This window comes from Nelumbo nucifera, chromosome 7 (genome assembly GCF_055504915.1).
Source record: "Nelumbo nucifera cultivar China Antique chromosome 7, China Antique-T2T, whole genome shotgun sequence".
Lineage (NCBI taxonomy): Eukaryota > Viridiplantae > Streptophyta > Magnoliopsida > Proteales > Nelumbonaceae > Nelumbo > Nelumbo nucifera.
Genome location: NC_142655.1, coordinates 19,155,106 through 19,170,450, shown reverse-complemented (window position 1 = coordinate 19,170,450; position 15,345 = coordinate 19,155,106). Strand labels below are relative to the sequence as shown.

The 15,345-nt window shown below is 33.5% G+C and overlaps 1 long non-coding RNA gene across 1 annotated transcript; it reads left to right on the top strand.

Moving 5' to 3' along the window:
• Positions 1-3,618: 3,618 nt before the first annotated feature.
• On the top strand, positions 3,619-7,126 carry LOC104588265 (uncharacterized). Its single transcript, XR_733760.3, has 2 exons — positions 3,619-5,140; positions 5,228-7,126. It is a non-coding gene; the product is annotated as an uncharacterized LOC104588265 (long non-coding RNA).
• The last annotated feature ends 8,219 nt before the right edge of the window (positions 7,127-15,345 follow it).

Below are 15,345 nucleotides of genomic sequence, written 5' to 3'. Positions count from 1 at the left end.
ACTGAGGTTGTGGGACTAGGAGGTTGTGACTACGTGTCATGCTAAGTTGCTAATTTGCTATGTCTTCAGTTTAAATGAACTTCAAACGGGATGGAAATTTCTCCATCCCCTCCCATGGGTAAAATCATTTTCATCCCTGTCTCATTTATGACACATTTCTGTGGGATCAGGGAAATAGAGAAAATTGCCATCTCTCGGGTTTGACTATGATATGGAAAAAATATGATATATGAAAATTTTCTGATCAATCAATTGGAATCATAAACATGGTAGCCAATCAGGTGTTATTTATCAAAATTCATGGGTGGGTTTTGATTGGTCAAAACTCTTCCCATACCATATCTTTTCCACATCATAGATTTTCCCCCATCTCTAATGATGATTCTAAAGCTCAGTTTGGAAAGAGTATAAATACAAATATGTAAAGTGCAAAACCTTATATTTTATATTATTTTATATATATATTTGTAGTGTACATATTTGTATTATACTCTTTCCAAACTGAGTTTAAGGTTTGGTTTGAAAAGAATACAAATAGGAATCTCTCTCTCTCTCTCTCTCTCTCTCTCTCTCTCTCTCTTTCTATATATATATATATATATTAAAACAAAGTGGTCAAGAAATTTTCTCCTTTTTTTGAATTTTTATTTTTCTTATTCTATGTTATTTTCAAGACAACCAATGAGATGCACTTTCCTAATAACCTAAATAATATCTTCTCCTAAAATTTCTCCTAAACTATCTCCACCACTATCCCCTACTTTCTTCAAAATTATCTCTAATTCCTATTTATCTTATAAATTATCTCTAATTCCTATTTATCTCCAAAGTTATCTCTAATTTAGTAGAGAATTTCTCTCCTAAATTATCTCTAATTCTTATTTATCCTCTCCCCTACTTTTTATCTATATCTATCTAAAGAAAGTTTAGATTAAAAAATTTAAGAATTATTTAAATATTCTAACAAAATTATAATAACTTTAAAATATTTATTAAAAACACAAAAAATAATTTTATACTTTTACAAAATATATCACGAAATTATGTACTAACAATTTAAATTATGTTTTTCCGGACTAACAATTTAAATTTTTTAAATATTTAATAATATGTAATAGCTTTAAATAAATAAAATTCAAATAACAAAATATTTTAAATATTTTATAGATTATTTAAATATTTAAATAATTAAATATTTATCATAACTAGATTTTGAATAGTTAAAATAACAAAATTATGTAATAAATTTAAAAAAAATGTTCAAAGTAGAAAAATATTTATAACATAATATTGAAATTAATAATAATTTAACATATTACAAATTAAAAATGAAATACTGTAATAATAGTATAAATTATGATTTTATGGATAATTAAATTCAATAGATAATTCATATTTTAAAATTTAAATATTTTACATATTATTTAAGTACTTAAATAAATATATATTTTATAATATTTTTACATAATATTGTAAATAACTAATTTCACTTATATCAAGTAATAATTCGAGAAAGTAGCTTTCAAAAAATATTATTTATTTATAATAATTTGAAACTCTTAATTTGTATTTATTATATAATTATATATACCAAAATTAATATTTATTGTATTTCAGTAATTATTTTTTGTTTTGCTACTTAGTAGAAAACTTTTAAGAATTATTGGAGATTAAACTACTATTGTTGAAAATTTTAAATTTAATTTACTGTAATTATTGTATTTATTATATTTTTGTTATAACTTATTGATTAATTTTTATTACAGATTATACTATTTATTGACTAAATTAATATATTTTTAGTACTTATTGTATTTTTATAATTATTGTAATTATTGTATTTTTTCGTTCTAAATGTATTTTCAATAATTATGTATTTTTGCTATAAATTTTCAATAATTATTAGAGACTAAACTATTCTTATTTATCAGAGATGAGACTATTAATTTAGTTGAAATTATGATTATTCATGAGTTGGTTCAGTTCGGTTGTAGGCTATTTGGCCAACCAAATTGACTTGGTCAGGTTGGGGAGTTAGTCAGCTGAAATTGATTGACCTTTTGTGAAATCCGACCCACTCAATTTGTATCGGTTTGGGTTGAGTTTTTGGTTTGGTGTGTTGGTTCAAAAGATTTAAAGTTAAAACTTAAATTTAATTTTAAAAATTATAATGCAATTATTAAAAAATAAATTTAAAAATTAGATTTATGATATAAAACATTTTAGGCTAAGAAATATGGGAAATTTTACACTTTTCCATATTAAAAATTATATTTAAAATAATATATATATATATCTCCATGATTAGGTCATTTGATTTTGTTCAGTTTACAAATGGCCAAAGTGAAACTGATCCAACTTGGTCGAATTGGGAAATTTTTTAACCAAAGCCGACCTAAAATACTAGAAAACCGAACAACTCAAGTTGAGTTTATCGGGTTGGTCGGTTTCATCAGTTTGATGAATAAACCTAACTAAAATTAATTATTGTTATTTTTGTATTATAAAAAATTTATTAAAAGTAGTATATAAAATATGAATAATTATTAATTATTTAAAAATTTGAAAATATAAAACAATTGTATACTCTTATGTGTTTCTATTAGGGTCATTTACTAGAACACACCTTTAGGGATGGCAATTTTCCCCATCCTCGACGGGGACCCGATTTCCCCGACCTGATGGGGCCGGGCATGGGGATTGTTTTGGTGGGGCTGGGGTGGGGACGAGGATTAATAGGAATCCCTAGTCGGGGTCAGGGATGGGGATTGAGGTCCTCGCCCCGCCTCGACCCCGATTATATATATATATATTAAATGTTATTTATATTAAGTATACTATTATATTGTTTATGCTATATATATCAAAACATATTTAAAACATTATTTATAATTTAAAATTTTTATTTATTTTAAAAAATACTATTATCTAAAAACATTTTGGGGATTTGGGATGGGGGTTACTTTTAGAATCGGGGTCGGGGACGGGGAATATGATCCCCGCCCCGAACCCGCCTCGTTGTCATTCCTACACACCTTATAGTTTTACATATTTACTTAAACCTACCTTATAGTTTTCATTTTACTAAAACATCCCATATATTTTACAATTTATTTACTTAATCAATCTTTCATTAAGGAGTGTTTGTTTTGCCATTAGACCCATGATTTTTTATTCCAAAAATACCCTTAACACTTTTTTGTATAGAAAACAAAATCGACCAAATATAGCCAATAGAGTGGTTGCCCATGTCTTATTAAGGGCAAAAATAGTATTTTCATTTTTATTTTCTTTTGATTAAATTTATTTAAATGAACATTAGGGTCAACACTATCATTTTCCACTGTCATCTAATGGAAGATTGATTAAATCCATTGCAAATTATAAGTGGTGTTTTAGTAAAATGTTAATTATAAGGAAGATTTTAATAAATCCATGAAACTATAAAAGGTATTTCAGTAAATAACTATTATTTAACTTTCGCTTAATAAATCTCATGCATTGTACGAATCCCCGCTAATATATAGAAATATAGAATACAAATACATACAAAATAATACAAAGTACAAGATTTTGCATTCTATATATTTATATTTGTACTTCTGAGCCTAAGAAAATTGGTATTCAAAACCATCCTCCTTGTCAAGTGTTTTAATGAACCAACTGGTATGTAGAATGTTCCTCACCTCCTCCACGGCTCCACCTGATCAGATGCTTGAAATTAACAATGTTAACAGATCGCGTTTTTTGTTTTCAAGTTTGGTAGATAATCAGATCCATGCAATAAACGGAAGTGCTTTTGTTTTGTATGCCTACTGTGTCCTGAGTCCACTCAATTTGTCAAAAATTTGGCACTGCCAAGAAAGACGTCCTTCTGTGTAGAGTCTAGTAAGCCGTCAACATCGAATTTCGATGTCTCAACTAACCAGTATTTTCTACAAAATTTCTTTCATAGTTTACACACAAAATCAGTTGGATCAAGCCATGGATTTAAAAAGAAATTGAAAGAGAGTAAATTCTACGGTATTTGGACGCTTTAGACAGATCCCAATCACGAATCACATGTCCATAATGTTATGCGTGCGTGGGTCCACCTGTAGCAGGTGTGGGACCCAGTTATAACAACACAATGTTCCAGATGTGTGGCAGATGGTGCATTTGTAAGGGGTATCTTCATCATTTCTGTCTAATAATTTATGGAAATTGTCTAAAATTTTCTTTTAAACTCATTATAACTTTTAAAAACATCCAAAAAACCCATAACTTCACAATTAAATAGACTAATAGGTGTTAATAGATTATTATTTTACCCTTTGTCATATTCGACCCATTTTTAATATTTCAGAAATACCCTTATTATTATTCAACCCAAAACCCAATTTTCTGCTTCCTTGGAATACTTTTTAAGTAGCATAATAACATCAAAACATCTCTCAACTAGTAGAAATAAGGAAGGCATTTGGGCATTTTAGTTATAAAAATATGTTTAACAAGATTGATTTGCCATTAAGGAGAAATTTGGTCATGAAAATTACATTTATGTTAACGTAAACAATTTCTGTGAATGAACACTAATGGTGCTAATGCTCTAATGGATTTGAAAAATAAAAAACTCACTGACACGAGATTATTAGACGTTTTAAAAAGTTATAATGAGTTTAAGAGAAATGAAGAAAAAAAAGTGTTAGAATCTTGGGTGAGATTTAGACAATTTACTAATAATTTAATTTAAGGGTCTTTCTCTTGAGTCCTTGTCCTTGCCCAAAGCCCAAGTTGATGAGGGCCTGGGTCTTTGCCCAGTTTCAGAGGAAGCTTCCTGCTTGCAGATAGAGACATAAAATCAACCTTGAAAACGCGTGGCACGCCAACCATTTCTAGACGCCCAACATTTATTGTCTTGTAAAGAAAAAGGACCACAGTTTGGCACTTTATTTTCATCAATGATTGGTGAGTTTTGGCATATAGATAGCTCATCTTCTATCCACACATAGACTTGGAGTTTGGCTCAAGCAGAGAGAAACAATGACTCTGCTACTGCTTAAGCGTGGCCTGCTCTTGGCTTTGCTTTTTCAGATTTTGATCATGTCTCACAGCCCAAGGCAGGTAGAATCCAGGCCACTTCCTGTCCAAGAGCAGCAGAGTAAGCATAGAAATGAACCCTTCTCCCTCTTTCTCTCTCTTGACTCTGTGGGTTAATTTAATTGGTTTCTTGTGATTGGATCAACAGGGTACTCGAAGATGTTTGCGCTGCTGGGCCTCATTTGTGAGTGTTGTGATGGTGTGGGTGGTGATTGCAGGAGTACCTGGGTCTCCTCTTGCTCTAAACTCCAGTGCCTTCCATGGAGATCACATTGATCATGTACATATATTTTTGCTTGAGTTCCTATGCTTTGTTTGTATATGTTTTGTTCATCTGAAAGGCAATGTTCTGTTTTCTTTTCCAGTCAAGAAAATCCTCTTCTGCAACAATATAGTTAAGCACAGAAACCACTCTTTGTTATGCTCCTTCCCAATTCCCAAATCGAAGTTCTTCCTCCATAGGTTCATCAGAGGAATAGAATCTGTGCCCTGAGGAATTGTTGTTACTGGAAGTGTGTAATGGCAAGAGATGGTGCTGCTAGTACTACAGACAGCAAGTGTGTAATAACACTATCCTTGTGTTTTAGCAAGGGAGCAACTCTATTTCCATGAAACCATACTTCAGAATTGAGTAATACCCCTCCTTCAGATAGGTGTTTGAAGCCAAGAAAAGAAAAAAGTTCAAAAAGGTTAGAGATGGTTGTTGGGAATCCTAGGGCTGTCAATGATCAGGGCCAACCTGGTAGACCTGAACAGACTAGCCCAATTCCTATTCCACATGGTTTTGATCTACATTTTGAGTATTTATTAACAGGGTCGATTTTGAGTCTCCATTTTGTCAGTAAACCAATGGGGGCTAGCCGTCCTACAAAGAACCCCCAATCTCTGGTGTAGGTGGGAGTCAATCCCAAAATCTCTGCTACAATAGTAAGGCTGTCAATGGATTGATTGGGTTGAATCCAAATCCAACCCAATTAAATTGGGTCTAATGTTAACTTCAAGGTTTAAAATATCAAATAATTATTGGCTTTTGAAACTCCGCCAGTGTGAACTTGCCAAAAGTCTCACTTATAAGTATCTATCCTGCTAGTATCAATTTGTATCAGGGATACTCAACTTTTATAGAGCAATGTGCAATTGCCACAAAAAGCATTACCGTTCAATAACTGATTAGATATTCAATTGGTACCAGAAAATAAAAATCTATTCAAGCATCTCACTTAACAGTTCAAATTTTTATCAGAGCCTGTTTTAGGGTTGTAAATAGATCAAATCGAATTCCGTAAGAGATATATCCGATTTGATTCGATAATAGTTTTTACTGATTTGAATCAGTTAATAATCTGATGGATTTTATAAAACCTGATCCGAATCCCATTCGATCCAATTATTAACTCTTAAGATTTTTTAGCTACATTATAAATGAAAATACTAAATACAAGAAGAGAGAGAGAGAGTTGCAACAACCTAGTAAAAGCCGAAACTTTGGAGTGGAAGATGGTTGTAATGAATGACTCTCTAAAGGCAGCGAAAGAGAGAGATGTCAAATACTCAGATGGGCTGGTTTCCACAGACCACAGCAGTGACAGTGAAAGAGGGCGATGCCGCCCGTGATGGAATAGCAGCAGAACCAGCAACCGCTCAGCTGCAGGCCCGCAGAGGATGAGAAGACAGAGTTTCAACCGCTCGGCGCTTGAAAATGTAGAACAGTGGCAACGTCGGCAGCCAGAAAGTCAGAGAGACGGAGACTAAAGGCACTGTCGCATTAGTACCAAAGAGGAGCTGAGGAAGGCTGTTAGCGTCGAACAACCGAAGATGAAGAGGAGTACTGAAGTCTAAAGAGATTCAATCCTGTTTGTTTGTGTTTAGATTAGAGATTTAGGGCTTTATGACTTATATAGCAGATCTAATCGGATCATGGTGGATCGGTATGGATCAGCTTTTCCGATCTGATCTGATTTATTGGGAGGAGGAGGAGTATCTAAATCCGCCTCTTAACGGGCATATTAGAGAATAAAAATCTATTCATGTTAATTAACACTGTTCACTGTTTTGTATATACATAAACATAGTCGCTAAGACTCAAACAAGACACCAAATTAGAAGAAAAAGCTCTACCGAACTATAATAATATCAAAATTTATTAAAATGACGTGATTTAAATATATCAACTTTCTGAACAGTAAAAACCCCCTCTTATTATGTCATCCTAAAAAAATTATCAAGTAAATTTGATTGGTTGAATATCCATTTTATTGTGATTGGATCATATACGATGTTTGGATTTGGATTTGGATTGGATTATTGGATGATTTAGGCCTTGATCCACAATTTGAGTTATCATTGCAATAGGGGTTTTGCTTAGTCTGGCGATGACCCAAATTGATATTTTGGATCAATTTAAGATGTCAAATGATCAGTTTATGGATCCATAAGATATTTTGGAGAGAGAGAGAGAGAGAGAGAGTCAGTGAGCCAGTCACCTGTGATCTGTGACTTGGAGAGAGAGAGAGAGAGAGAGAGAGAGAGAGAGAGTCCAGGTCTGTATATACTTGGTCTGAACCTGATCCATTGACACCCCCATTTCCTAGTTCTTAGTGATATGCCCCAGGAGTATAGTCCTGCATAGGATAGTCTCATACATGGATGATAAAGACGCAGAGTCTCTAGTTCATGGGATTCCAGGTCAGGTTCTTTAATGTAAGGAATCCCAAAATTTAGCCCATGTTCAACTTGCTAGGCTTTATAGGGAAAGCTCAAGCCTGCAACAAAGTTAAATGATAAACAAAACCAAACCTTACCAGCCCATGAGATTAAACTTAGCTTGTTAGTAGGTCGACATCGATATGTGGCTTTTCATAATTAAAGCAGTGGCCATGCTTCCAAAGAAAGGAATGAATCTTTGAAAAATGGCAATGAAGAAAGAAAATGGATTCATTAAAAACTTGGCAGTCTGCATCCAGTTGCACATTGGGAATATCTTTAAACACGAATTCATGGGAGATATTCTCAATTCGAGGCTTTATTTCCATGATTGTGGAGTTTTTGCTTGCAGGGAATACTATGGGTATTGGATTATCCGACATACCTGAGCCTGGTTAGCTGGATCTGGATCCAAAGACCCCCATGTTAGACATTTGCCATTCTTTTAAACTAATTTTTTTTGGGTACTTCCAAAGACCCCATGTTAGACATTCATTCACTTAAATTGAACCATCTGTGGGTTGTGAGATGAGTGAAGATGAAACAAGGGAAGACCATCATTACCCACTGACCAATGTTGGTCTCAGCTATTTGGGATCTTGGGAGGGATAGACCTAACCTTTGGCATTTTTTAACACAAAGTAGTTGCTCTCAGACTTGAATCTGTGCTATCACACTTGCTTGAGAGTAATTTTGTTGTACAAAAATTAAGAAGGTAATACTTATCTATTAGTCAAAGTCAGCTTTTTCATTAAAAATAATGGTGCGTGTAAATCACTTTTGCCATGGTCAGGGATGTTGATAGAAGGTATATATCTCTTTACTAATGGTGCGTGTAAATCACTTTCTAATGCACGCTGAGATGTGCATGTGGAACACGCTCTCTGGGGCACAGATGTGAATTCCTCTGAAAGGTTCACTTTTGCGTAGTCATTTGGGATTTTTCTAGGAAGATGACAAGGTTATGCCTCATCTTTTGAATTTTTTTGAATGTTGGATGAAATAGATTTAATATCCACCTTGATAAAAATGAGGTGGTGAAAAGGAAGAAGAAAAAAGGTGTAATGTACCTATTTAATGGAACTGATGGAAAGAGAATGTTAAGAAAGTGCAAGTACAATAACCTATTTCCTTGTATGACAAATCCTCAGGACTAAACTTATCTAGATCAAAGAACAGATTGAGCAACTATATATCTCTTAGATCATGGCAGCTTCTTTTCTCTTCAGTCATTTGGTGGGTCTAGGTCTGTAACTGCTTATGTCAAATTTGGGCCTAAACAAGATAAGTCCCATAGCCAACGAATAAAGGGTCCAGGTCTTGTGACATCCCTACTTCTAAAGGTGTCAATGGACCGGTGGTCCAATCCAAAATTAATTTGGACGGATTGAACAGACCAATAAGACATATCAGATTGAACCAGTCCAGTTCAAAATATTTATTAGATTGGAGTTGGACTGGATTAACCCAATATCTGGTCCATTAATATAACATATAAGATAAGAATATGGGTGTCAATAGACTGGATTTGGGTTGAAACCAACCTAAATCAAAACGAATTTGAACAGATTAAATGGTCCAGACATTGAATTGGACCGGTCCAAAATATTCATTGAATTGGATTAGACCTGGTCCATTTATAATAAGATTCACATTGGATTGGATCGGCTTAAACCAAATTCAGTCCAATTGACACCCCTACCTACTTCCTAGTTCTTAGTAATATGTCCTACGAGTGTTTACTCATCAATATCAAGCCTAGGGTCCTGCATGGCTAGTTTCATACTTGGGTTATGAAGGGATTTTAGGTCAGGTTCTTTAATGAAGGGAATCCCAAAATTTAGCCCACGTCAAGCTTGCTAGGCTTTACAGTGAAAGTTCAAGCACTACAACAAAGTTAATGGAAAACAAAAGCAAACCTTACTGGCCCATCAAATCAGATAAACTTGTTGGTGGCTGAAAAAGTGACAAAAGGGGTGTTTGGTAGATCTTTGAAAAGTAGAAAGGTTTTGCAAACAATTATGAAGTTTGAATTGCCAGTAGCACTTTTTTCTACTCTGAATGATGTAAAGCTGTTCGGTACTCTAATGCTAAACCTCTAAAATTTGCTTGTTTCATAGTTTTGTGCCTCTGAGGGAAGCTATTTGATATACCTAAATGTTGTTTACTAAATAAAATTGTTTATTTTTATTACTTTCATACATTTAACATTATCTACCAGAGCTACCAACTTGTCTCTTCATAGACATCCGATAAAAAATCTACCAAAATACCTACAACATGATATAATCTAAACTATAATGATATGTCTAAGTTATCCTATAGCACAAGAAAGCTAAAATATATTGTTTATTGTATGCATAAAGAATCCAAGTATCTCGTTTATATATATAAAGGGTTGGGCTCAGGATACCCTAGTTCTCAACCTAAGCCCAACCCAACTTAAGGTGGGGCTTATGTTTGTACCTCAATCCACAACTACATATTATGGAAGCAAGGAAACAAAGGAATTAGATAAAATTTTCAAGAATGCCCCAGAGATGAGATTTCATTTTGGATTTAGAATCTAGGACTTCATGATCAGTGATTACTAGCCATGTTGGCTTCAATGAAGGAATGGTGAGACAATGCTAATCAAGGATGGGTCTTAGGATGAGCTTATCTTCAAGGATTGAGCCCTTTTGTTGGCCTTATGACTTGGGTTGGGCTAAGTTGGCCTGGACTAGGTTCCAGTTGACCCAACCCATTGCATTCAAGACATCCAACCTTACACTCTCAATAGTTGGCCTGGACTAGGTTCCAGTTGCCCCCTAGTTTAAACCTAGAAACATAGTTCAATAAAAGAGAAGAACAATGGGCAATAACTCTTTGGGAAAATACGTTTGCAGAACTTCCTAAATAAAATTTCCATAGGGTATTAGTGGATCCAAATGGTCTTCACCCAGCCCAATATTTCTATGGTTGGGCCTAACTGAAGCCTATGACATGCCAAAGAGTTAAGTCAAACATGCACTACTTATACTTGTCCTTTGCAAACTGCCGGAAAAACCGGTCCATCTATCTAATGGGCCCTCCTACAACAACGCCTATCACCTTGGTTCTATAAATTCAGCCAACCATTGGGTAGATGCTTTGATGGGCCTATGCACATTGGCCAGTCATGCCCATTGGTAGCCTTACTAATGTTGAAACTTAAGCTGTCAATGGGCTATCAAATTTTGGGCCTATGGACCTATGCACATGTGCCTATACGCATGGGCTAATTCAAATTTGACAAAAGCCCAACCCCAGCCGGTCCAAACTGTTTTCTTCTCTAACTAAGAGACAAAAATTTAGCCAACTAACAATAACTGGAATAGGTATAAACTGTAGGTTCAGTGTTTGCAGATATGCCTCAGCTTGCCACTTGATTGCTTTACTCATCAGTCAAGCTATCAAGTTCTGATTATTTAGTAGGTCAACATTTCCGAGGATCTGCCTTATTGACCATGATTATTAAAATAATTTTTGATTAAAAGTTATTAATACATTAGTAATCTTACCCATTAATAAAAATAAGAATGGCTCAATGTTATCATCAAAGGACCCTGATTTCATTCTTCCATTTATACCCCTGTCATTAAAATATATTTCCATCTTATTACATTTTCAGAAATTTATTAATGTAATTTTATTAGTGTAATAATAGTTATTAAGTTACATTAATTATTATAGTAAAATTTGTTAATTTCAAAATACTGTTATTACAGTAATTTTGAAATAACTGTAATTCCAATAATAATTATTAGTGTAGTTAAATTAATTATTTTTTCAAAATAATTATTACACTAATAATTATTATTGGAATTTTGGTGTAGTAATTAAATTGAGTAATCATTATAATAAATGTTTTACTATAGTTACAATTTCTTAAAATTAATTTTATTACACTAACAATTAAATTGTGTCATTTTCCAGAAAAAATACTAGAAATCAATGAATATACAAAATTTTCAACCAATAATTTCTTTATAAATGTCATTTAAAATTAATTAAAAATTATAAAATTGAAAAATAAATTCAACAATCCAGGAAAGAGTTGGTGGAGTTTGCAAATTGGCAAACAAAATATCATAATTTTGGAAAATTTCTTTAAAATGTAGTAAATAATTATTGAAAATTATTGGAATATTTTGGAAATTTGGGAATTTTTATTACATTTGATAGATTTTGGAAAATTATTTAGAAATTGTGTGATTTTCATTTTAAATTATTAAAGATAAATTAGTATTGGTAAAGGAAAACGTTAATTTGAACCAATAATTACACAAATTATTTTTTTATTAATATAAATTAGTATAATATTGGAAAATTTTAGAAAATGAAACTATTAATTAACTTATATTGAAAAATAAAAGATTAATTAGTGTAATTTTGTAAATAATATATTTAAAAAAGAAAATAAATTATTTAATATATTTAAAAATCAATAATTTAGTATATATACTTTTATAAATTTACTAGGAGCCGACATTCAATATATCCTTTTGATCAATTTTACCAGCAAATCAGACATTGGGTTTTCCTGTGCATCGCATGAATTCCCTACTAGTGGTTAAAAAAATTAAAACAGTTGTCAAAGAATCGATATACTCCAATAATTGAAACATGAGATACATAATACCAAAAGGAGATACAAACCATGTAGAACCCGGAAAAGCCATAACTAAGAATTCTCACATCCAATAACACCCAAAATTAAATATTTATAGATATACAAGCTAGGAACCATTTTGTTATCTCATAAGAAATAGAACCAGAAAGAAGTGGTATTTCCAAGTAGTAAACTACCAAAAAGAGATTGTACCTTAGGAGGCTTTCAGCCGGAATATGATGCTTTTGTGCTTTCTATAACCATACATATTGATGATCTCATTATGGTTGATATCCAAAACTTACTATTGTCCTATGAGAAATATTGCTTTGAGTGCCATTCTCTCCTTTCATCTTTTGCTATTTTAGCAAGTATTAATTGCCGATTGAACTCAACAACAGAGAATACAAACCACACTCCTTAGCAATACATAGTATTCACTTGTGAGAGTTATTTTGATTGTAATTATAACTATGGTCTTCCTAACAACCCAAAGAGATCAACTTTGACTGCATCACCCAATACACTACGTGTACTGGAGCACAGTTTGGGATTCACAAACCCAAATTACAGCATGCAATGACTGTCGATCAGTCTACTTTAGGAAATTGAACCCTAGCTCTTGCTATACTGATGCCCAGAAGGACCCCAAATCGTGCTTAGCCAAGGTAGATGAGTACAAAGCTCTCCTTGCCAATGATACATGGACAGACATTGCTTGATTGCAAACAGCCCTCCAGTTTTGTTGATCATCAACATCCTCGTTTCATGCGCAAATTAAAGTGTTCATTCTACAGTACTTTAAAGCAAGTACTACGGCTTGGTTCAACAGACTAAGAGAATGTCTTCTTCATCTTATTGGCTTTGCTGAATTCAAGATAGATACATCATTATTCTTTCAACACAATGACAACATCTCTTTTGTGCCATATCGATTTATGTGGATGACATTCTCATTATGGACTCTGACTCAACATATGTTGACTTTTTTATTCATACTATCAAGTAGTCTTTTGCTTTAAAGGACTTGGGATGCATTCACTATATATTTTTTAGGCATGGAAGCCCATCATACAAGTAGTGGTCTCCACTTATCCCAACATTAACATCTTCATGATCTCATCATACATAGAGTCCATATGGTTTCTTTGTCCAAACTTGGCTCCAACTCTAGTGAACCACTTTGGTTATGTTTGCTTTGAAGGAAAAGGTAGGGAAAGGAAGGGAAATGTAGGAAAACCCATACAAGATTTGTAAAGGTTTTCCTTTCTTTCCCTACTTTTCCCTTCAAACCAACCATAGCCTTAGATAATGTGATTAAATTGTATATCTCTCTAGTTGGGTGGCTATGAAACGTATAATATGTTACGAGACGGGAATCATTTTTCGTGGAATTCTCATTCTCCCATGAAAATTCTCACTCTTAATGCTTTATTTGATGCCAGTTGGGCTGGTTGCCTTGATGATCAATGGTCTCAAAATGGTTATTATAACTATTTTGGGCCAACATTATCTCTTGGAGTTGCAAGAAGGAAAACAAAATGGCTTGGCCTAGTACTAAATCTAATTGTTGCAGCCATGCACATATATACGCTACTCGAGGAACTTGGTTTTCCTCTCTAACCCTCCTAGTCTTTGGTGTGATAACCTTAGTGCAACATTTCTTTCAACCAGAACAATGTACCATGCTTGCACCAATCACATAGTTCTTGACTATCACTTCATTTGAGAGAAAATTGCAGTAAATTGATGGTTCTTGGTTCTCACTTCTTTATTTCAAGCTTACTTTGTCACCACCTTTGCGCTTGAACGGGGGAATTGGAGGTTCTACTCAACAAAGCACTGACCCATCAAAGAGTGGGAGTCCACTTCTATTGTAACTCTAGATAGATAACCTTTATCCATTGTAGCATAGTTATCTATAACTCACCATACATGTGTATATATATATATAATATATTATTCTTTAGAAGAAAATAAATAAATAAAAGAGCTTAACATCCGCCTTACTTGAGGATATTAAAGCAAAAATAAAATGGAAATTAAAAAAAAAGAAAAGAAAATAAAAGCAAGAGGATTAATAGCCATACCCGTTCCTTCAAGCTTTAAATTGTTGATGCATAGATATACATACACAATACATGTTTATTTAATATTTATATATGAAAACATGAATAAACTTGCTGGGTTTGACTTGGGTTGGGTTGACTAAGACCTCAACCCAAAGCTAAATCGAGTTCATATTTTTTAACCCTAACCCTAACCAATCTACAACCCTACCCAATTTGAATATTTTGGATTGGGTTGGGTTGGGTTTGGGCTAATCTGGCCCAAATTACACCTCTACTAACAACATCTTTTGCTATATGGAGGGATGATGCGCTTACAAAATTGGGCACTTGAGATTGGTAGAAGTAATAGAATGTAGAAATACAATTAGGGCTACATACATTCCCCATAATACTTTATGCTTTCAATGCTCTAGCACCTAGCAATAGAATGTTTTTTGTGGGCGTCTCTTGCTGTGGGCTACTAATGTATATTGCACTAAAACGAGACGACGAGAACTGAAGCTCAATACTGATGACTACAACCTTTGCATTGTCCTGCTGGGGAAGCAGTGATGAAAGTCTACACATCTGCGCATGGTCTACGGATGCTTGGCTCAATCTTAATGGTGCCCAAAAGGAGAAATTACACCACCAAAGCAGCAGGCCCTGCCCATTAGGGTTGGCAGGTCACGGATCCGAAAAAGGCGCCATTGTGGGGTATATCAGACCAGAGATTTCTCAGATGGGCAACAAAGGTAGGTATTCGATCGACACCCTTAATTGCACCTCCTCACTTGTTCTTGGATTTGTATTTACACTCTCTTCACAAGCTTTTGGATCGTTCAGGTTCAATGTCCTTTACCAAATGCAAATCATTCA